Consider the following 18,333-nt stretch of genomic DNA (forward strand, 5'->3'; position numbering starts at 1 on the left):
ACGATCTGCATTCATATCTATCATTACAACTTCGCTGCGATGGCAAATATTGGATTATGAATCACACGACTGTCTTTCAAATCGCTTTCTTCATACATACGAGCATCTTGCTTACCAGAGGAGATAGTACAATCATCATTTAGTTGTCGTACAACTGTTCGCATAGTTTTACAGGAAAAAGGAATGCGCGCTCAGCAAATGTTCCTGCAAGATAAACACTATAAAAGTGTTCCATAAATGTATCGTAATATAGATTGTATTACTTACGATAGCGAGAGTTCTACTTTAAACGAAACCTCTTCGAATTTACTATTGTGTGCAGCCGTACCTGGCTGCTTATGGTTTCGTTTCCTTACCTGTAACAGAAAAAAAGCGAACACTGATGAGAAAACAGCGATTTTAGAATCTGCAAACTGTATATCGAAACATAAATATAGTTTATAGCTAAAGTGGGTCTTCTTAGTATCAGGTTAAATTAGAAGTTCGTAGCGTTTATGTTTTGCATACTGGTATACCGGTTGCTATGTGTTTATTTATCGATTGTCATTTTTTTATTTGTAGTTCACTATTGGCATTTGGGTTTACGTATTGTCATTTTTTCATTTGGAGATAGTGAGTGGAGCTGTGAACGCTAGAAAATGGAGCGCCGAGTGGAGAAATCGAAACATTTCCTACATATTCTTCTGTTTCAGTTCAATAGAGCGGTAACAGCAGTGGAGGCAGTCGGAAACATTCGGGCTGTATATGGAGATAACGCCATTGGGCAGAGCACTCTGTCTTCAGGCCACAAGTGACCCGTCGGGACCATCTGACCGCCGTGTCATCCTCAGATGGGGATGCGGATAGGAAGGGCATGTGGTCAGCACACCGCTCTCCCGGTCGTTATGATGGTTTTCTTTGACCGGAGCCGCTACTATTCGGTCGTGTAGCTCCTCGGTTGGCATCACGAGGCTGAGTGCACCCCGAAAAATGGCAACAGCGTACGGCGGCCCGGATGGTCACCCACCCAAGTGCCGGCCAAGCCCGACAGCGCTTAACTTCGGTGATCTGACGGGAACCGGTGTATCCACTGCGGCAAGGCCGTTGCCATTGGGCAGAGCACAGCGAGAAAAAGGTTTACTCGTTTTAAGGAGGATCGTTTTGGCATTAGGATCGTTTTGACATTGACTTGTTCTAGAAGATCTTTGGGGTTTGATGAAGACCGTTTAAACGCATTAATCCATAATGATCCACGTCAATGTTCTCGACAACTGGTAAATGTGATTAACTTTGATCATTCCACCATCGTGCAACGTTTGCACGCAATAAGAAAGGTTCAAAAATCGCGTGTATAGTCACCGCATGCTCTGAGCCACATTCACTGAAGTCAGTGTCTGGAACCGCGCGACCGCTACGGTCGCAGGTTCGAATCCTGCCTCGGGCATGGGTGTGTGTGATGTCCGTAGGTTAGTTAGGTTTAAGTAGTTCTAAGTTCTAGGGGACTGATGACCTCAGAAGTTAAGTCCCTTAGTGCTCAGAGCCATTTTAACATTTTTATTTTTTTTAATCCGTGTTTCCGGATGTGTATCTCTGCTTGCTCGTCATCAGTTGGCTTGTGAACAACATCGACCATTCCTGTAGCGTTACTGGGGACGAGAATGGTGTCTTTATGCTAACGTAAGGGAAAGAAAGGAATTGTTGAGTCCGAATAGAGCACCAACTCCGCGTCGAAAGATCCGTGAGCATCTACGAAAGATAAGGTTATGCATCTGGTGGAACAGCAACGGTGTGGTGTACTACGAATTTCTTCCCCGAGGTGTAACCATCACTGCTGGCATACACTGTCAACAACTGAAGCGTCTTGCAGATGCAGTCCAAGAACAACCAGGAAGACTGCGTGAAATGATGCTACTCCCCAATAACGCGTTCCGCTACAATGACAAATAACGCTATGCAGGAGTTGCCCTTGGAAATCATTCGGCACCCTACTTATTCACCTGACTTTGCCGCCTCAGATTTTCACCTTTTCCGCTCTCTATTGAACATCTTTCTAGGAACTTTTTTCCCGGATGAAAATGAGCTCGACGAGTTCTTCGCCTCAAAACTACGCGAATTCTACAGTCCTGGAATCGAAAAGTTACAACATCGTTGGCAGACTGTTGTGAATAGTGAAAAAGAATATCTTATTGATGATTAAGTTCACTGTTATGTGTATCTGTAGTGTTTATTAAACTTATGGAGCTTATGCACCAACCCAATACAACCGATTGCGAGTACACCTGTTCGTGGTACCGTTGCTCCATGAAACCGTTGGTGAGGCTCAGAGTAGCTAAACCTGTTAAGGGGAGTAGGACGTCAAACGGGCCGACTTGGAGCAGGAGAGGCATCACAGGATATTTTAATTTCCAGTGTGTATACTTTTACAAATAAATTCATAAAACTTTGTCAGCATCACAAGGAAGGATTCAGGATTCACACTCATTGCAGTGGAAGTTCGAAAACAAAACGAAGTAATTTTTTTTTTAGGTGTGAAATTTCATCATTTTTTCACTTACTAATGGCTGCATTTGTTGCTATAGGTACACTTTTCTTCATAAGTTAGAGAGATTCTTCGATGAATTTTGCACAGCATACATACCATACTTACAGGTGTATGAAACTCTAGAATTTATTTAATTTATGGAAAAACGAATGAGCTGTTATATTTTAAACTTCATGTTTAGAAAAAACACAAATTTTATAAAACTTCTGGCAGATTAAAACTGTGTGCCCGACCGAGACTCGAACTCGAGACCTTTGCCTTTCGCGGGCAAGTGCTCTACCATCTGAGCTACCGAAGCACGACTCACGCCCGGTACTCACAGCTTTATTCTGCATGGATCGCAGGAGAGCTTCTGTAAAGTTTGGAAGGTAGGAGACGAGATACTGGCAGAAGTAAAGCTGTGAGTATCGGGCGTGAGTCGTGCTTCGGTAGCTCAGATGGTAGAGCACTTGCCCGCGAAAGGCGAAGGTCTCGAGTTCGAGTCTCGGTCGGGCACACAGTTTTAATCTCCCAGGAACTTTCATATCAGCGCACACTCCGCTGCAGAGTGAAAATCTCATTCTGGACAAATTTTATAGTTAATTACCTCAATTTTTACCACAGTTTTTAATACACTCCTGGAAATTGAAATAAGAACACCGTGAATTCATTGTCCCAGGAAGGGGAAACTTTATTGACACATTCCTGGGGTCAGATACATCACATGATCACACTGACAGAACCACAGGCACATAGACACAGGCAACAGAGCATGCACAATGTCGGCACTAGTACAGTGTATATCCACCTTTCGCAGCAATGCAGGCTGCTATTCTCCCATGGAGACGATCGTAGAGATGCTGGATGTAGTCCTGTGGAACGGCTTGCCATGCCATTTCCACCTGGCGCCTCAGTTGGACCAGCGTTCGTGCTGGACGTGCAGACCGCGTGAGACGACGCTTCATCCAGTCCCAAACATGCTCAATGGGGGACAGATCCGGAGATCTTGCTGGCCAGGGTAGTTGACTTACACCTTCTAGAGCACGTTGGGTGGCACGGGATACATGCGGACGTGCATTGTCCTGTTGGAACAGCAAGTTCCCTTGCCGGTCTAGGAATGGTAGAACGATGGGTTCGATGACGGTTTGGATGTACCGTGCACTATTCAGTGTCCCCTCGATGATCACCAGTGGTGTACGGCCAGTGTAGGAGATCGCTCCCCACACCATGATGCCGGGTGTTGGCCCTGTGTGCCTCGGTCGTATGCAGTCCTGATTGTGGCGCTCACCTGCACGGCGCCAAACACGCATACGACCATCATTGGCACCAAGGCAGAAGCGACTCTCATCGCTGAAGACGACACGTCTCCATTCGTCCCTCCATTCACGCCTGTCGCGACACCACTGGAGGCGGGCTGCACGCTGTTGGGGCGTGAGCGGAAGACGGCCTAACGGTGTGCGGGACCGTAGCCCAGCTTCATGGAGACGGTTGCGAATGGTCCTCGCCGATACCCCAGGAGCAACAGTGTCCCTAATTTGGTGGGAAGTGGCGGTGCGGTCCCCTACGGCACTGCGTAGGATCCTACGGTCTTGGCGTGCATCCGTGCGTCGCTGCGGTCCGGTCCCAGGTCGACGGGCACGTGCACCTTCCGCCGACCACTGGCGACAACATCGATGTACTGTAGAGACCTCACGCCCCACGTGTTGAGCAATTCGGCGGTACGTCCACCCGGCCTCCCGCATGCCCACTATACGCCCTCGCTCAAAGTCCGTCAACTGCACATACGGTTCACGTCCACGCTGTCGCGGCATGCTACCAGTGTTAAAGACTGCGATGGAGCTCCGTATGCCACGGCAAACTGGCTGACACTGACGGCGGCGGTGCACAAATGCTGCGCAGCTAGCGCCATTCGACGGCCAACACCGCGGTTCCTGGTGTGTCCGCTGTGCCGTGCGTGTGATCATTGCTTGTACAGCCCTCTCGCAGTGTCCGGAGCAAGTATGGTGTGTCTGACACACCGGTGTCAATGTGTTCTTTTTTCCATTTCCAGGAGTGTAGATTTGGAAAATTCTACAGTTTCATACACCTGTAAGTATGGTTTGTTGCTGTGCAAAATTTATAGAAGTATCTCTCTTACTTCTGAAGAAATGTGTACCTATAGCAACAAATACTGCCATTAGTAAGTGAAAAAGAGATGAAATTTCAAATGTAAAAAAAAATACCTCGTTATGTTTTCGAACTTCCACTGCTATGAGTGTGAATTCTGAATCCTTCTTGGTCATGCTGACAAAGTTTTATGAATTTATTTATAAACGCATAGACAGTGGAAATTAAAATGTCCTGTGGTGCCTCTCCTGCTGCAAGCCGGCCCGTTTGACGTGCTGCCCCTCTTAAGATATGCCAAAAGATGTGATTGTGAAACAACTAATCACACGTAATACTTCAACGTAAATCTCCCGTGGGCCAAAGGGAGGAGGAAACGAAATGCAGCTTCACGGGTTGACAAAGTATGTGATGTTATTTAAGGGATTGCAAATTCAAAAACAACTTGGCAGCATGAGCCCATTCATCAATATGACACTGCACCCCGTCTGGTCCCGACGCACACACAAGTTCGGTTGGAAAGGAGGTCATACAGCCGTTGTCTCCCCTCCTGAGGTCAACTGGTCCACAACTGTTGTAAGTGTCCCTTGATATCTTTCTACTGGCCCTAACACAAAGTTGAAGTCCGAGATGATCCCAGACATGCTCTATTGGAAAAAGATCTGGGGATCTTGCTCGACACGTGAGCACTTCAACAACACAGACAGTTCCAAAGCCATGTGCCATGTGTGGACGAGCATTGTCCTGTTAAAAACTGCCACCACGATACTGTCGCATAATAGGGAATGCAAGAGGGTTCAAATGGCTCCAAGCACTATGGGACTTACATCTGAGGTCATCAGTCCCCTAGACTTAGAACTACTTAAACCTAACTAACCTAAGGACGTCACATACTTCCATGTCCGAGGCAGGATTCGAACCTACGACCAAAGCAGCAGCGCGGTTCCGGACTGAAGCGCCTAGAACCGCTCGGCCACAGCGGCCGGCTTGTAAGCGTACTGTCATATCGCTGGTTTAGTTGCGGAGTATCTTTGCGGGCAGCTGCGTCTGCTGTATCGAGCAAGGGACACGGAACTGCTATGTTGAGTAGTGTGTAGCTCTGCATGTGAGAGGCGTTGCTAGTATGGAAGTTGAAGTGTTGCTACAAGTGCTATTACAGTAAAGTGATAAAATATGCAAATGATTCAGAGGAAAGGGCGTCAAGAAGTAATTTAAAAAATGAGCAGTTCTGCTGATAACGTATTTGTGTATTCTCTCGTTGCGTGTCGACTGTACTGTATCAATCATCCGCGCCGTGTTCGATCTCCCAGAATGAACTGATGTGAATCAGTAGAAATTAGTTATCATAAATGAGTGCAGTCAACTGCCAGTATCTTGTAGTGAGCGTGAGAATGTGCGCTCGATCATTACGTTTCCGCATTATCAACAATCAGCCGCGCCGCGACGGTTAAGCGCACGCTCGTACAAGTGAGAACTGAGAACTGAAAAATTAACTTTACGGACAGTGTCAGGGAGGACAGGTATCAACAGAAATCTGTCTATGCGTGGCGAGCGTAAGAACTTTCGTTCGATTGTTCGGCTTTCGCATCATCAACAATCATCCGCGCCGTGTTCGGTACGCGTACGCTCGTCCAAGTGATATTGTGGACAGATAATCATCAAGACTGTCAATTGGGATAAACATTTACGACTTAGAGTGTAAACAATGCAACCTGTGATTTCCTTATCGTCTCAGAATGTAGTTGTTCATACCAGACGTCAGACAGTGTTGTGTTTTAACGTTGAGTGGCACCCCTAAACTCTCTTGCATATCTCGATAGACAATTTCAGGCAAGCCAGCATCAGTGTGGAGCAGGACAATACGACCGCCGCGGGATTATCACGTACGTGGTGTGGACAGGGCGCACGGTCGAAACGACAATCAGTTTAAAGATACCACCCCACCCATGTGTACAACCGGGCGTGTTAGAATACGCGTTAGCACTGGTTCTAGCTGTTTGAACGTATAAATCATACTTTTTTTTCCTTTTTGTATGATGCATAATCTATCGTAAAATGAAAAATCGTGTATGCATCAACAGGTTACAAAATTAGTTTGTTCCTTATCAGATTAACGTGACCACTCTTCAAAATCCTGAATAACTGCCTTATGCAGCGCGGACCAATGCGAGACGCGTGAGAAGAGAGTCACTGGAGTTTTGGAAGGAACCGACAGGGATGACTCCAGTGCCGTCGCCAGCTGCTCTAGGTTTCTCAGATGAGGCTCCATGACGTGGATATTCTGATCGAAGTACTCCCAAAGATTCTTGCTAGGGTTTAAACCTGGGGAGTTCGGTGGTCAAGGGAGTACGATAATCTCATCCTGGTGCTATTCGAGCCACATGCCTCAAGTTTGTATTGTCCTGCTGGTTGATGCCATGGTGCCGAGGAAAAGCAAACTGCATGTAAGGGTGGACATGATCCCCAAAGATAGATGCATTGTTGTGTTGATCCACTGGGCCGTGTATCTTCCACATGGCAATAACAACCATAAAGTCACATATAGAAGACTCGCAAGCCGGCCGGAGTGGCCGAGCGGTTCTAGGCGCTTCAGTCTGGACCCGCGCGACCGCTACGGTCGCAGGTTCGAATCCTGCCTCGGGCATGGATGTGTGTGATGTCCTTAGGTTAGTTAGCTTTAAGTAGTTCTAAGTTCCAGGGGACTAATGACCTCAGATTTTAAGTCCCATAGTGCTCAGAGCCATTTGAATCATTTTTACAGGGTTGCGCACGAAATGTGTTACAATTTTGTTTTTGAATATAAACTTTATTGTCAATACAATCTGAAAGGAACATATACTACAATGGAAAGCCGTCCATGGAGATTTGTTCTAACTCAGCACATGCTCAATATGTCCACCATTTCGTTTCCTAACTTCCTTCAAACGAACACTGAAGTTAATGATTACCCTACGGCACATGTCTTCCGTAATTTCACTGCAAGCTTGAAGAATAAGTCTTCTGAGATGCATTAAATCACGTGGACGTTTCGGGAAATTTTTTTCCTTTAGGTACCCCCAAAGAAAAAAGTCGCTTGGATTGAGGTCTGGACTATTGGGGAGCCGATTTTGTCCGGCATTGAAGCGCCCTGGAAACCTGAGTGAAATGATCCGCATGTCGAAACGCTCGTGTAAAAACCCCAACACAGTGCAAGGCAGTAGCAAGAAGCTGTGGAATGAAGCTATTGCGAAGCATGCTCAAATAACGCTCGCTGTCCACAGTTTCTTCAAAGAAAAAGGGTCCAATAAGTCCGTGACTGGAAATTGCTGCACATGCCGTAATCCTCGGAGCTTAATGTTGTCGTTCATAAAGCACTTGTGGGTTTTCAGTGGCCCAAAAGCGTACATTTTGTTTGTTAACCACACCATGTAAATGAAAATGCGCCCGAACAAATGAAAATGCGCCTCGACTGAAAACCAGACGTTGTTGAGAGTTTCTTCCCGATCCTCCGCCCACTGATCAAACAGTAGTCTCTGCTGCTTGTGTTCTTCAGTGAGCTTCTGCGCACAGGTCATCTTGAATGGGTATATATGGAGGTCACTTTTAAGAATGCGTTGAACGGAGCGTCTGGATATTCCCAGTTGCACTCCTGCCTTTCTACACGATTTCCCGGGACTTCTCTGTACAGCAACTTGTACCGCTTCAATATTCTCCGGCGAACAAACAGGCTTAGGCCGAGGTCGCTTAGCTTCCAATACTGTTCCTTCCTGTACAAATTTATCGTACAACCTGTGGATGGTCTTCTTGCAAGGGACCCATCGTGTGTTAAACTGTTGTCGAAATCCCCTCTGAGTCAGAACAAGGCTTTTCGTTTCATGAAAAAGTAACACAATTGCCGATCGTTGCTGTGTCGTCAGTCTTCCATTGTCAGCCATTGCTGCTTACTAGTCTCTTAGCGGCAGTATCGTGAATTACACGTCATTTCGTAACTCATTTGTTTTTCCAAGCTCTGCTAGTACTGCTGTAGAGATCCCAGCGGGGTATCTAATGTGCGTCGTAAATTGTGAAAGAAACAATTGGTAACACATTTCGTGCGCCACCCTGTCGAAGACTCGCACAGGTTCCGCTACAAGTGGGAGGAGAAGCTATGTACAGCTTATATCAACTATATACACGTTTAATTCTGACCTTCTAATAGGTATGACAATGAAACTTATGTGTAATACATGTACCATGTACTGAGGTGACAGTTGTCATTGGATAGCGATATGCACATAAACAGATGGAGGTAGTGTCGCGTACACTAGGTATAAAAGTGCAGCGCATTGTCGGAGCTGTCATTCTCAGGTCATTCATGTGAAAAGGTTTCCGATGTGATAACGGCCGCACGAAGGGAAGCAACAGAGTTTTGAACGCGGTATGGTAGTTGGAGATAGACGCATGGGACATCCAATTTCGAAAATCGTTAGGGTATTCATATTCCGAGATACATATTGTGAAGAGTGTGCCGAGAATACATCATTTCACACATTAACTCTCACCACGGAAAACGCTGTGGTCGACGACCTTCACTTGACAACTGAGAGCAGCAGCGTTTGCGTAGGGTTGTCAATGCTAACAGATAAACAACACTGCGTGAAATAACCGCAGAAATTTATGTGGGACGTATGACGAACGTGTCCGTTAAGAAAGTGCGTGAGTGCCTTTGCTAACAGCACGACATCGCCTTCAGCGCTTCTCCTGAGCTGGTGACCATATCGGTTGGACTGCTCAGATTGTTCCCGATTTCAATTTGTAAGAGCTGATGGCAGCTTTAGAGTGTGGCGAAGCCATGGGCTCAGGTTGTCAACAATGCACTGTGCATGCTGGCAGTGGGTCCATAATGGTGTGGTCTGTGTCTACATGGAATGGACAGGGTCCTCTGGTCCAAATGAACCAATCAATGACTGGAAATGGCTACGTTCGGCTATTCGGAGAGCATTTGCAGCCATTCATGGACTTCATGTTTCCAAACAACGATGGAATTTTTATGGATGACAATGAGCTACGTCAAAGGGCCGCTATACTTCGGGGATTGGTTTGAAGACAATGCGAGTGATGACTGGCCGCCCAGATGGCCCGATACGAATAGCGTGGAACATTTATGGGATATAATGGAGATTCGAGATGTCAGTTCGTGCAAAAAATCCTGCACCAGCAACGCTTTCGCAATTATAGACGGCTATAGAGGCAATATGGCACATGATTTCTGCAGGGGACTTCCAGCTAGTTGCTGAGTTCTTGCCATGTCGAGCTGCTCCACTACTGTGATACGCTAGGCAAAATGATTTCCGGCACGATGTTAGCAGGTATCCCACGAGTTTTGTCGCCTCGATGTATGCCGATCTCTGGGTATGTGGCATGTTTTTTTTTAAATTTATCTTAAGGTATGCTCTGTTGGTAGCAGAGACTCGATTTTTATATTCTGTGTTTGCAGCTTGGTTTCCCATTGTTGTTTCCGAAGATAGAGCCTCCAGTAAAACTTTTTGATTGTGTATGACAGAAAATAAATTATAATAACGACATATAGCAAAAAAATTAGCAGTACATTTATAGTTCGAACATTTTCAGTCCTCTTCATCGGACGTTATTACAAAGCAAAACACCATGCAGGCACCCTCCGCTCTTCTACTGCGACGCAAGTTGCTCATTTGGGCAGTGCGATTAGTGAGCCTTTCCTCGACCTATTCTTGGCGCAAATTTCACTAAGTTAAGTTTAGAGGATACCATAGATTGTTTACATTGTGTAACTTATTAAAGTTCAACGTTCAGCCTATTCTGGAGTTTCATCGTCTCACTAAATTTCGCAGTCCACGATAAAGGACTTCATAAATAATATCGTCTTTGTTCAGTAACTTCAGCCTCTTCTAGTATTTTCCAGGAATGAGTTCATTGCCTAAATCCTAACAAACGGAAACAATCATAATTCGTAGAAAAATATTTTTCCACCACGGCTTTTGTACGGAATTCTCGCCAGTGAGACCACAAAGGCTTTCACAAAGCCATAGAAAATTACAATTAATTTGTCGTTACATCTACAAGGATACTCTGCAAATCACATTTAGGTGCCTGGCACAGGGTTCATCGAACCACCTTCACAATTCTCTATTATTCCAATCTCGTATAGCGCGCGGAAAGAATGAACACCTGTATCTTTCCGTACGAACTCTTATTTCTCTTATTTTATCTAAGCGATCGTTCCTCCCTTTGTAAGTCGGTGTCAACAAAATATTTTCGCATTCGGAGGAGAAAGTTGGTGATTGGAATTTGGTGAAAAGATTTCGTCGCAACAAAAAACGCCTCTCTTTCAATGATGTCCAGCCCAAATCCTGTATCATTTTTGTGACACTCTGTCCCATATTTCGCGATAATACAAAACGTGCTGCCCTTCTTTGAACTATTTTGATGTACTCCGTCAGCCGTATCTGGTAAGGATCCCACACCGCGCAGCAGTATTCTAAAAGAGACGGACAAGCGTAGTGTAGGCAGTCTCCTTAGTAGATCTGTTACATTTTCTAAGTGTCCTGCCAATAAAACGCAGTCTTTGGTTAGCTTTCCCCACAACATTTTCTTTGTGTTCCTTCCAATTTAAATTATTCGTAGTCGTAATACCTAGTTATTTAGTTGAATTTAGTTGAATTAGAATGATTTATCGAGTAACCGAAGTTTAACGAGTTCCCTTTAGCACTCATGTGGATGACCTCACACTTTTCGTTATTTAGTCAACTGCCACTTTTCGGACCATTCAGATATCTTTTCTAAATCGTTTTGCAGTTTTTTTATCTTCCGATGACTTTATTAGTCGATAAACGACAGCGTCATCTGCAAACAACGGAAGGCGGCTGCTCAGATTGTCTCCCAAATCGTTTATATAGATAAGGAACAGCAAAGGGCCTATAACACTACCTTGGGGAACGCCAGAAATCACTTCTGTTTTACTCGATGACTTTCCGTCAATGACTACGAACTGTGGTCTCTCTGACAGGAAATCACAAATTCAGTTACATAACTGAGACGATATACTACAAGCACGCAATTTTACTACGAGCCGCTTGTGTGGTACAGTGTCAAAAGCCTTCCGGAAATCCAGAAATACGGAATCTATCTGAAATCCCTTGTCAATAGCACTCACCACTTCATGTAAGTAAAGAGTTAGTTGTGTTTCACAGGAACGATACTTTCTAAACCCATGTTGACTGTGTGTTAATAGACCGTTTTCTTCGGGGTAATTCATAATGTTCAAGCACAATATATGTTCTAAAACCCTACTGCATATCGACGTTAACGATATGGGCCTGTAATTTAGTGGATTACTCCTACGACCTTTCTTGAGTATTGGTGTGACCTGTGCAACTTTCTAGTCTTTGGGTACGGATCTTCCGTCGAGCGAACGGTTGTATATGATTGTTATGTATGGAGCTAATGCATGAGCATACTCAGAAAGGAACCTAATTGGTATACAGTCTGGACCAGAAGACTTGCTTTTATTAAGTGATTTAAGTTACTACGTTACTTATGTTGGCAGCTGTTCGCGATTCGAATTCTGGAATATTTATTTCGTCTTCTTTTGTGAAGGCATTTCGGAAGGCTGTGTTTAGTAACTCTGTTTTGGCAGTACTGTCTTCGATTTATCTCCACTGCTATCGTGCAGAGAAGGCATTGATCGTTTCTTGCCGCTAACATACTTCACATACGACCAGAATCTCTCTGGATTTTCTGCCAAGTTTCGAGACAAAGTTTCGTTGTGGACACTGTTATAGGCATCTCGCATTAAAGTCCGCGCTAAATTTCGCGCTTTTGTAAAAGATCGCCAATCTTGGGGATTTTGTGTCTGTTTAAATTTGGCAAGTTTGTTTCGTTGTTTCTGCAACAGTGTTCTAACCCGTTTTGTGTACCAAGGAGGATCAGCTCCTTCGTTTGTTAATTTATTTGGTATAAATCTCTCAATTGCTGAAGTAAAATTCCATATCCGCATGCTCCCGCAGAGATGTGTGACGTCACATGTTTTGACCGATTTTTCTTGGTTTAGAGCAACCACCTTCGGAAACCTCTTGTGAGCGGGAGAGATAACGAAAGAGAAATGCTCCAAGTCCAGTCGCAAGGAAAAGCATGCCCACTCTTTCAACGTCATCCACCACTTCACGTTGCCAGCGAAGCACAGAGCAAGTACTGTATGTTCTTTCCAAAAGCACTCCCTCCTCATTTCGGTTTGTGATGGAAACTTTTCAAGCATTTTACCACTAGTGTGCTTCATTTAGATTAAGCAGTTCCACGAAACGCCTATAGTGAGACCTATTAATTATTTTCGACTTCCGATTTGTCTTAAATCAGCGAATTCCGGTTTGCGTAAATGGTTCATAACTTGTTGATTCCTTTCAGCATTATGTGTACGTCAGTTACCTTGTTTGTAGAACCATAAAAAACTTGTCTTTTGCGTTTAGTATTTTTTTAGTAGTAGTAATGCTGGGTATGTAGTTGCCACAAGGGGAACAATTGGAATCCAAATATTTAAAGTGTCAGTTAAAAGGATACCTCTTAAATACTTCGAGGTTTATTTAGGTAGCACAGTATAGGGAGTGCAAAACAGAACATTATTTAAAAAAAGACAGTTGTCATTTTACAATAATGTGCCATAGTTTAATGAATCTAACTGCATAATCCTATGTCCAGGATCCGCAGTGGCTAATTCTAACCTCTTTCCATACTCTTCAGTTCAACATTCCATTCACTGTGGCGAGGTGTTCACTCACCTTTCCCAGTTCGGACCACTGCACAATACAAACAAGTCAACAGAATGGCAGAAGTATTGTCAAGGTCCTGATCCAAACCAAAAGCGTGTGTGTGTGTGTGTGTGTGTGTGTGTGTGTGTGTGTTTTCGACACAAATGAATAACGCAAAAGTATTTTTTTTATTATTTGTCAACTTCTTTGGGAAAATGTATGAAAATAATGTACACAACGTATTAAAATTAACAGCATAATATGATAACCTAGACCTGAATAAGATAATATCAGAGTATACATGAATTCGTGATTTTTTAAAATTTGTTTCTATTTTCTGTTAAAATAGCTTATCTTATATAATTTTGTAAATGATCTTTGGATGAATAAACACCCAACCAATTTATACTATAAATGAGGAAGGTCAACGTTCCAGCAAAAAAACTGTCAAAAGAGGTTTAATTCTTAAGAGTACATGGCAATATCGACCTTTCCTCCAAGCAAGATATTTTCGTTGTTGTGGAAAGGAGACAGATTTATGGCTGAGTGCTGACAATCACGTCAGCGGCCATATATTTCAAAAATCTGACTCTGGCGGTAGAGTGCAGGATGTTCGTCGTTTTCTGCCCCACGGGAGCAATAAGGAGATCCTGCGGAAAACAGCGTCACCCTGGGCGACCTAAATTAGTCAGTTGTCGAGTTTCCATCGGGAGAGGCCCTCACAGTCAGGTTTTTTTTCCCCGTCCATCGCTGGGCGGAGGCAGAGTCGATACCTGGACACCACGGACGCCTACGAGACATTTTACGCCCGAATCGCGCGACGAAAAAGTAAACTAGCGATCAGCCCTCGCTTCTGGGAAATACAAGTGACGTCTAAGCTCGTTAACAAGGTGGAATTTTACACTCCAGGTCGTAACGTATAGCCTCTGTTTCGAATTTTTTTTTTTTCGTTCGCTCTTTTTCTTTTTATTCTGTCCCAGAAGCGATGTAAAAAATATTCGTTTTACCTTTTCTCAATATACAAGGTGGTCAGAAACAATCCAAAACGCTTGTAAGGGTGCTGCAGGAGGGTTATGCTGAAAAATAACTGTTAGGAAAATAATTCGATGTGTTGCGCCGTTTCTGAGTCAGTCAGAACTGAAATTTGACAATCAGCCGTCGCGCGCGCAAATTCAGGCAGCCCACCAGAGACAGCGTCACCAATCGTGTTCTTCGTTTGACCTCCTGAAACTGAAAATGAGAGTGATACAAAAATGGGACAGTGGACGATAGTAAGGATGCAACCCGGGCTACAGGCTGAGAACCCTCGTGCGTCATCGTCTATGCGCGCAACGGTCTGATTGGTTAGATTCAATGCGATTAACTCGGAAAGAGCGCAACGTATAATTTTTTCTTAATAACTATTTCCAAGCGCGAACTACCCTGCAAGACCATCATAACATTTTCAAACGCTTCCTGACCGCCCTAAATAACGTCTGGGAAAATCCCCTCACATTAACAATTTTTAAAAATGAATCTTTTGTAAATCTACGAAATTCCCGCAATAGGTTGTTTATAATCATAAAAATGTACGTAATTCCATTGGTAGATATTCGTGGAAGGATCAGAGTTAGATCAACCTGCACACTGTTTCGCGATCCGAGAGGCCGTACGGCTCCTCTAATATAAAAGGAAAATGTTTATCGGCGAGGAAAATATAAAAGCTCGGCTTTCACTGGTGTAAATTGAATCCACATTTATGTGCTTCGATCTTTAGAAAAGTTGAGCCTTGTTTGGAACACAATATCTGTATTGACAAATGTAGAAGAGGCAACAGACTAAACATTTCGGCGGCTGAGCAGTGGGATCCGGCGAACTCTGAACAAAACCATGTGAATGGGACTTTGTAGTTGTTTGATTACGGGTATCTTAAACGTAAACCATAAATTTTAAAGAAATTATGTTAATAAAAGTGATGAATGTGTAACTAAAAATTTGTGTGAGACCAGCACTTGAAACCAGAGTTCGGCCTGATAACTGGACTTAAAACGCTTCTTTTTAATAGGATTTATTTACTACTTTGCTGATTCTTTTACATAGAAACGACAGTGACATTTATAAAAAAAATTGCTGTTAGTAACAACAGACAGTTAATTTGTAAAATATGTTTCAGTCTGGGACAAACAGTAGAAAAGAAGAAAAAAGCTTACGTAAAGGTCGGGCTCTATCGGGCAAGAGCTGTTTCTAAACTCTAGTGCTAGTGGCACCCCTGCAGCGCCGTTGCAATGTGAACTATGGAGGAACAAGACTATTTATGCGATTTTGACTCAAAAGAACAGTATGTTTCAGTGTAGCAACGAGTTACCAGTTCCTAGCGACTTTTTCCGTGTATGAATTAAAACTCTGGGCTGTTGTGTTTTGTTAATAAGTCAGTCATAATACGTTGTTATTATTCGTTATATGCGGCTGATATTATTCTCCATTCTGTAGACTGTATCAATGGCCAGCCCAAGTAATAGCAGTGGGAATGTTGAACAACTACAGCGAAACATTCGGGTTGTACGAGGGCTTACTGGAAAGTAAAGCATACGAATTTTTCATGTGAAAACTCTTGAACCTTTTTAAATAAAACTGGCATATTAATATTCTACAGGTTTATTCTTCACCTTCACGTCTACATATTTATTTTTCATCATAGTTACCTTGGTAACGAACACATTTCTCCCAGCGAGAGATCAGTTCGCTGATATTGTTTCTGTACATTTATTTGATATTCTTGACGGAGCCATAACGTCACCTCTGCTTGCACAGATTCATTACTATCTCAGTGAACTCCTCGAAGGTGTTATTTAAATTTTGGGAACAGGGGCCACGTCGGGACTGTATGGAGGAAGACCGATGACAGTGAACCCAAGGCGTCGGATTGTTGCAGATGTCGCAACGCTGGTGTGAGGTCTGGCACTGTTTTCCTGAAGAACATGATGCTGCATGGCTGGACGAACTCTTCGAATTCGAAACTGGATTACACTACACTGTTTCTCACGCAGTGATACGGTTACGTTCCACACCATGTCACACGCTACAATTGAGAGCCGTCTAGCGCAGAGAGCTGCAAAGATGTACTTTCTAGAAGCACCTCATAACACATGTCAGCGCACGATAGAAATATTTCCAAAACGTCGCGAGCGAAAATGTGATTTTTCAGGTGGGGGGGGGGGGGGGGGGCGAGGGAGGAGTGTCATATCTCGGGTTCTATTGATCACAGAGATAAGGAGTTAAGTGTTTTAGATATCCCTCGGCCTAGCGATCATTTGTATACAAACTGGTAGAACTGGCATACTGTAGCTATAGTAGAGTACGCCATTAAATTTTAAGCATTACACACTCCCCCCAGCCCTGACAAATGGAGCAAATCTGTTGGCTCTTTGCCATTAGGCGTGGACTAGCGTGGACCGCACGAGACTTCGTAAAGCAGCATTTGTTGACGGATGATTTCTGAGAAAACCCAGCAAATCATGAATTTTTGGGTACGAAAAGTACCAATTGTGAGGACGGCCATTTCTATAATTTGTATTCACGGCAAATCGTCTAAATGCTTACCATTTGTTATTAATGTGAAGTTCTCGGGAAACTTAGAAACTTTTTTCGATATCACTATCCGTTACAGAGATCTAGAGGTTCGAAGTTACCGAAGCCGGTCTGAGATGCATGTGTAGTTTTAACTGAGATAGTGAACATATGGCAAGGGTTCCAGATTCATCGCAAAAGTTCTAAGGTCACCAAACTACGCCTGCAGTCAGTATTAGTCGACCAATAAAACTTTATGAAGCGCCGTCTCTGCATAATGGGCACGTGACACCCATACAAATTTGTACAAAGTGGTACAGAAGTGACAAAAAAATGGCTAAAAAGCGTCATAACCTCCCTGAAAGGAACTTAAAGTTGTGTAAATGGGAGATATGGTATTGCGTGAGGATTTGGACAGAGCACTGAAAGACCTAAGTCGAAACGAGATCCTGGGAGTAGACATCGTTCCTTTAGAACTACGGATAGCCTTGGGAGAGCCAGCCGTGACAAAACTTTCATTTGGTGAGCAAGGTGTGTGAGACAGGCTAAATAATTTCATACTTCAATAATTCCAAAGAAAGCAGGTGCTGAGAGGTGTGAAAATTACCTAACTATCAGTTTAATAAGTAACGGCTGCAAATGAAGATCAGTTTGGATTCCGGAGAAATGTAGGACACCTGAGGAAATACTGACCCCACGACTTATCTTAGTAGATAGGCTAAGGAAAGGCAAACCTACGATTATAGCATTTGTAGTCTCCGAGACAGCTTTTGACGATGTTTACTGCAATACTCTTTTTGAGATTATAAAGGTAGCAGGGATAAAATACAGGGAGCGGAAAGCTCTTTACAACTTGTACAGAAACCAGGCGGCAGTTATAAGAGTCGAGGGGCATGAAAGGGAAGCAGTAGTTGAGAAGGGAGTGAGATAGGATTGTAGCCTGTCGCCCATGTCATTCAGTCTCTACATTGAGCAAGCAATAAACAAAACAAAAGAAAATCTGGAGTAGGGATTAAAGTTCAGGGAGAAGAAATAAAAACTTTGAGGTCTGCGAATGACATTGTAATTCTGCCAGAAACAGCAAAAATAATTGGATGACCAGTTTAACGGAATGGAAGCGGCTTGAAAGGAAGATATGAGATGAACATCAACAAAAGCACAACGGGGATAATGGAACGTAGTCGAATTAAATCAGGTGATGATGAGGGAATTAGATTAGGAAACGAGAAACTTAAAGCAATAGGTGAATTCTGCTATTTGGGAAGCAAAATGACTGATGATGGCCGAAGTAGAGAGGATATAAAATGCAGACTGTCAATGGCAAGCAAAGCTTTTCTGAACAAGATAAATTTGTTAATACTGGGTATGGATTTAAGTTTCAGGAAGGCTTTTCTGAAAGTAATTCTATGGAGTGTAGCCATGTGTGGAAGTGAAACATGGACGATA

General features: G+C 43.7%; 1 pseudogene; it reads right to left on the reverse strand.

Annotated features, from left to right (window-relative positions):
* Positions 1-970: 970 nt before the first annotated feature.
* LOC124799638 lies at positions 971-1,088 on the reverse strand (annotated as a pseudogene).
* Positions 1,089-18,333: the final 17,245 nt, after the last annotated feature.

The sequence above is a fragment of the Schistocerca piceifrons genome, chromosome 5, assembly GCF_021461385.2.
Source record: "Schistocerca piceifrons isolate TAMUIC-IGC-003096 chromosome 5, iqSchPice1.1, whole genome shotgun sequence".
NCBI classification, from domain to species: Eukaryota; Metazoa; Arthropoda; class Insecta; order Orthoptera; family Acrididae; genus Schistocerca; species Schistocerca piceifrons.